The 6,041-nt window shown below is 36.2% G+C and overlaps 1 protein-coding gene across 3 annotated transcripts in view; it reads right to left on the reverse strand.

The window, feature by feature from the left end:
• RNLS (renalase, FAD dependent amine oxidase) overlaps window positions 1-6,041 on the reverse strand; it is a 325,440-nt gene that overhangs the window by 19,663 nt on the left and 299,736 nt on the right. The gene's annotated exons all lie outside the window — the stretch shown is intronic.

Genomic DNA, 6,041 nt, shown 5'->3' on the forward strand with positions numbered 1-6,041 from the left:
TCTATGCTCAGATTTTTGTAGCAAAGTAGAAATCATACACATATGAAATATATTTGTGATAGTATTAAACAAAGTGAAGATAAAGATTACTTCTTAACCATACACTGCATCTTCTTAAAGATAAGTGATACTCCAAACTGAGATAACAATGATAAATTGTGATGCTGATTATACCATTTAATCTATTTTTAGGTATATTTCTTTGATAATTCTACCTGATTTTTGAGCCTCTCGGTTCTAATCATCTTATGCTACAGTTCTTAATAATCATAAAGAGCTTTATCAACACATGGGTGCTTTCCTGCAGAGATGGTACATTTTTAATTGGATCTTATGTGTTGTGTTCATCATTTCGTCTTTCCTCTGTTCTACTCATCTCTCCAGTGTTCTATTATATTTAATGGTGATCTCATAAACCCATTTCTTTCTTGTGCTTAGGGAAAGGCTTACTTGTATTGTGGACTCCTGATTACAGAGCTCTGTAACTGGTACTAAAGAGAGCTGCTGTAAAATTACTATTGGTTGGAATACCCTAGGTGTGAAGAAAGCAATGTGGTTTGGTCAATTCTCAGTGGAGCTTTTCATTTTATTGGCATTTGTCTATTCTATTTTAATAAACCATTGGGTAGATGCAGGCAGAATGTGCCACAAATCAATTATATGATCCATGTAGCAGCTTTAGTGGGCTCAAACTGCAAAGGACATACTTTGCTGAAATTGTATATTCAATTGCTGAGCTCTACATTGACTCTGTTTAGATCTATTCTATCTTTTAAAACCTTGAAAACACTGGCGCAAACTCTTTTGATGAGGACTTGTTCAGAACAAGCACACAATAAAGAATGAAATATGGTTTTTTCTAGTACTATTGAAGTAACAATGGACAAAACAATAGCCATATTACATTCTCCTTTAGAGTTTTTAATTTAATAGAAAATTGTTCTGCCTTTCAGCAAGTTTTAGTATATTCATTCATTAATTCTTCAAATATTTGTTTTGTTCCCAGTAGTTGCTGAGCACTATGAAAAGTGTGAGGGTGCAAAACCCAGCTCCTTTCTGTAAAGTGATTTGGAATTCTTTTGTTTTCATCTAAATATAAATGTTCTGTCACAATTTCTCAAAGGATCCAATTGCTTGGGATTCCAGGATGCAGAGGGCTAAAAATGCTTTCCATGGTGGGTCCAGAGGTAAACTGAGAATCATTTTTCCTCCTGAACTGGGTCTCACTATTACCGCCTCCCCTTCTGTAGGTTGACAGCTAGTTAATTTCCTGCAAATTCAATGTTTCTGCTTCTCATTCTCCCATTTCTTATTTATCCTTCTTGATGACCCAGAAGCATGGCATTGACATTTCTTTCTGGTTCTCATTCTTGTTGAACGGACCCAATGACTTTGTATCTGGGCCAGAGGATTATGGCAAAAAAGAATGCAGGCATTTTGATCTTCAGGTCTTGAAACAAACTTCCTTCTACTTTTAATACTGTGAAAATTAAAAGAGTTAACTCTTGTGCTCCTCAGAAAAACAATAATGGAGGATAAAAAACACAGGTGTTTTTAAAAGTCAGCTTAAGTAAACCTATATACAGTAAAATTTATTTTTATGTGTACTGTTCTATACATTTTGACAATATATGCAGTTGTGTAAAAGCCACTATTAATAACAAAGAACATTTCCACTCCCCCCAAATTTCCTTTATGCCCCACTGCAGTTGATCTCTTCTTCTCAATCACAGCCCCTGCTAACACTGTTTTTTGTCTCTACATTTTTAACTTTTCCTGAAAGTGATACACACAGAATTTTTTTCTGATGTCACTTTTTATTTATTTGTTTTATTTATTTATTATTGATGTTGCTATTTATTTATATTATACTTTAAGTTCTGGGGTACATGTGCAGATGTGCAGGTTTGTTACATAGGTATACATGTGCCATGGTGGTTTGCTGCATCTAAACCCATCACCTACATTAGTTATTTCTCCTAATACTATCCCTCCCCTAGCCCCCCAACCCTGACAGGCCCTGGTATGTGACATTCCCCTCCCTGTATCCACATGTGAGGTTCAGCTCCCACTTATGAGTGAGAACATGAAGTATTTGGTTTTCTGTTCCAGATTTAGTTTGCTGAGAATGATGGTTTCCAGCTGCATCTATGTAACTGCAAAGGACCTGAAGTTATCCTTTTTTATGGCTGCATAGTATTCCATGGTATATATCTGCCACATTTTCTTTATCCAGTCTATCACTGATGGGTATTTGGGTTGGTTCCAAGTCTTTGCTATTGTGAATAGTGCTGCAATAAGCTACATGTGCATGTGTCTTTATGGTAGAATAATTTATAATCCTTTGGGTATCTACCCAGTAATGGGATTGTTGGGTCAAATGGTATTTCTAGTTCTAGATCTCTGAGGAATCGCCACACTGTCTTTCACAATGGTTGAACTAATTTACACTCCCTCCATAGTGTAAAAGCAGTCCTATTTCTCCAGATCCTCTCCATCATTTGTTGTTTCCTGACTTTTTAATAATCGCCATTCTAATTGGAGTCAGATGGTATCTCATTGGGGTTTTGATTTGCATTTCTCTAATGACCAGTGATGATGAGCTTTTTTTCATGTTTATTGGCCCCATAAATGTCTTCTTTTGAGAAATATCTCTTCACGTCCCTTGCCAACTTTTTGATGGGGTTGTTTTTTTCTTGTAAATTTGTTTAAGTTCTTTGTAAATTCTTGATATTAGCCTTTTGCCAGATGGATAGATTGCAAAATGTTTCTCCTATTCTGTAGGTTGCCTGTTCACTCTGATGATAGTTTCTTTTGCTGTGCAGAAGCTCTTTAGTTTAATTAGATCCCATTTGTCAATTTTGGCTTTTGTTGCCATTGCTTTTAGTGTTTTAGTCATGAATTCATTGCACATAGCTATGTCCTGAATGGTATTGCCTAGGTTTTCTTCCAGGGTTTTTATGGTTTTAGGTTTTACATTGAAGTCTTTAATCCATCTTAAGTTATTTTTTATACAAGGCATAAGGAAGCGGTCCAGTTTCAGTTTTCTGCATATGGCTAGCCAGTTTTCCCAACATCATTTATTAAATAGGGAATTATTTCCCCATTGCTTGTTTTTGTCAGATTTGCCAAAGATCTGATGGTTGCAGATATGTGGCATTATTTCTGAGGTCTCTGTTCTGTTCCTTTGGTCTAGATATTTGTTTTGGTACCAGTATCATGCTGTTTTAGTTACTGTAGCCTTATAGAATAGTTTGAAGTCAGGTAGCATGATGCCTACAGCTTTGTTCTTTTTGATTAGGATTCTCTTGGCTATAAGAGCTCTTTTTTTGGTTCCATATAAAATTTAAAGCTGTTTTTTTGAATTCTGTGAAGAAAGTCAATGGGAGCTTGATGGGAATAGCACTGAATCTATAAATTACTTTGGGCAGTATGGGCATTTTTCACAATATTGATTCTCCCTATCCATGAGCATAGAATGGTTTTCCATATGTTTGTGTTCTCTCTTATGAGCAGTGGTTTGTAGTTCTCCTTGAAGGGGTCCTTCACATCCCTTGTAAGTTGTATTCCTAGGTATTTTATTATCTTTGTAGCAATTGTGAATGGGAGTTCACTCATGATTTGGCTCTCTGTCTGTTACTGGTGTATAGGAATGCTTTTGATTTTTGCACATTGAGTTTATATCCTGAGACTTTGCTGAAGTTGCTTATCAGCTTAAGGAGATTTTGGGTTGAGATGAATGGGTTTTCTAAATATACAATCATGTAATCTGTAAACAGAGACAATCTGACTTCCTCTCTTCCTATTTGAATACTCTTTATTTCTTTCTCTTGCCTGATTGCCCTGGCCAGAACTTCCAATACTATGCTGAATAGGAGTAGTGAGAGAAGGCATCCCTGTCTTGTGCTGGTTTTCAAAGGAAATGCTTCCAGTTTTTGCCCATTCAATATGATATTAGCTGTGGGTTTGTCATAAATAGCTCTTACTATTTTAAGATATGTTCCATTAGTACCTAGTTTATTGAGAGATTTTACCATGAAGGGTGCTGAATTTTATCAAAGGCCTCCTCTGCATCTATTGAGACAATCACGTGGTTTCTGTGATTGGCTCTGTTTATGTGATGGATTACATTTATTGATTTGCATATGTTGAACCAGCCTTGCATTCCATGGATGAAGCCAACTTGATCATGCCTGATAAGCTTCTTCATGTGCTGCTGGATTCAGCTTGCCAGTACTTTACTGAGGATTTTTGCATTCATGTTCATCGGGGATGTTGGCTTGAAATTTTCTTTTTTTGCTGTGTCTCTGCCAGGTTTTGGTATTAGGATGATGCTGTCCTCATAAAATGAGTTAGGGAGAAGTCCCTCTTTTTCTATTGTTTGGAGTAGTTTCAGAAGGAATGTTACTAGCTCCTCTTTGTACCTCTGGTAGAATTCGGCTGTGAATACATCTGGACCTGGCCTTTTTTTGGTTGATAGGCTATTAATTACTGCTTCAATTTCAGAAGTTGTTATTGGTCTATTCAGGGATTTGACTTCTTCCTGCTTTAGTCTTGGGAGGTTGTATGTGTCCAGGAATTTATCCATTTCTTCCAGATTTTCTAGTTTATTTGTGTAGAGGTGTTTGTAGTAGTCTCTGATGGTAGTTTGTATTTCTGTGGAATCAGTGGTGATAGCCACCTTATCATTTTTATTGTGTTTATTTGATTCTTCTCTTTTTTCTTATTTATTAGTCTGGCTAGCAGTCTATCTGTTTTGTTAATCTTTTCATAAAACCAGTTCCTGGATTCATTTTTTGTTTTTTGAAGGTTTTCTCATGTCTCTTTCTCTTTTGGTTCTGCTCTGATTTTAGTTATTTCTTGTCTTCTGCTAGCTTTTGAATTCATTTGCTCTTGCTTCTCTAGTTCTTTTGTGATGTTAGGGTGTCAATTTTAGACTTTCCTGCTTTCTTCTGTAGGCATTTAGTGCTATAAATTTCTCTCCAAACACTGCTTTAGTGTGTCCCAGACATTTTGATATGTTGTGTCTTTTGTTCTTATTGGTTTCAAAGAATATCTTTATTTCTGCCTTAATTTTGTTATTCACCCAGTAGTCATTCAGGAGCAGGTTGTTCAGTTTCTATGTAGTGTGCAGTTTTGAGTGAGTTTCTTAATCCTGAGTCCTAATTTGATTGCACTGTGGTCTGAGAGACACTATGATTTCTGTTCTTTTGCATTTGCTGAGGAGTGCTTTATATGGTTGGTTTTAGAATAAGTGCAATGTGGTGCTGAGAATAATTTATATTCTGTGGATTTGGGGTGGATAGTTCTGTAGATGTCTATTAGGTCCACTTGGTCAAGAGCTGAGTTCAAGTCTTGAATATCCTTGTTAATTTTCTGTCTCATTGATCTGTCTAATATTGACTGGGGTGTTAAAGTTTCCCATTATTATTGTGTGGGAGTCCAAGACTCTTGGTAGGTCTCTAAAAACGTACTTTATGTATCTGGGTGCTCCTGTATTGGGTGCATATACATTTAGGATAGTTAGTTCTTGTTACATTAATCCTTTACCATTATGTAATGCCCTTCCTTGTCTCTTTTGATGTTTGCTGGTTTAAAGTCTGATTTATCAGAAATAAGGATTGCAACCCCTATTTTTCTTTTGCTTTCCATTTGCTTGGCAAATATTCTTCCATCCCTTTATTTTGAGACTATGTGTCTTTGATTATGAGATGTGTCAGCACACTGATGGTTCTTGACTCTTCAGCCAATTTACCAGTCTGTGTCTTTTAATTGGGGCATTTAGCTTATTTAAATTTAAGTTTAATATCGATATGTGTGAATTGGATCCTGTCATTATGATGCTAGCTGGTAATTCTGCTTGTAGTTGATGCAGTTTCTTCAAAGTGTCAATGGTCTTTATAATTTGGTATGTTTTTGCAGTGGCTGGTACTTGTTTTCCCTTTCCATGTTTGGTGTTTCCTTCAGGAGCTCTTGTAAGGCAGGCCTGGTGGTGACAAAATCTCTCAGCATTTGCTTGTCTGTAAAGGATTTTATTTCTC

This window comes from Callithrix jacchus, chromosome 12 (genome assembly GCF_049354715.1).
Source record: "Callithrix jacchus isolate 240 chromosome 12, calJac240_pri, whole genome shotgun sequence".
Taxonomy (NCBI): Eukaryota; Metazoa; Chordata; class Mammalia; order Primates; family Cebidae; genus Callithrix; species Callithrix jacchus.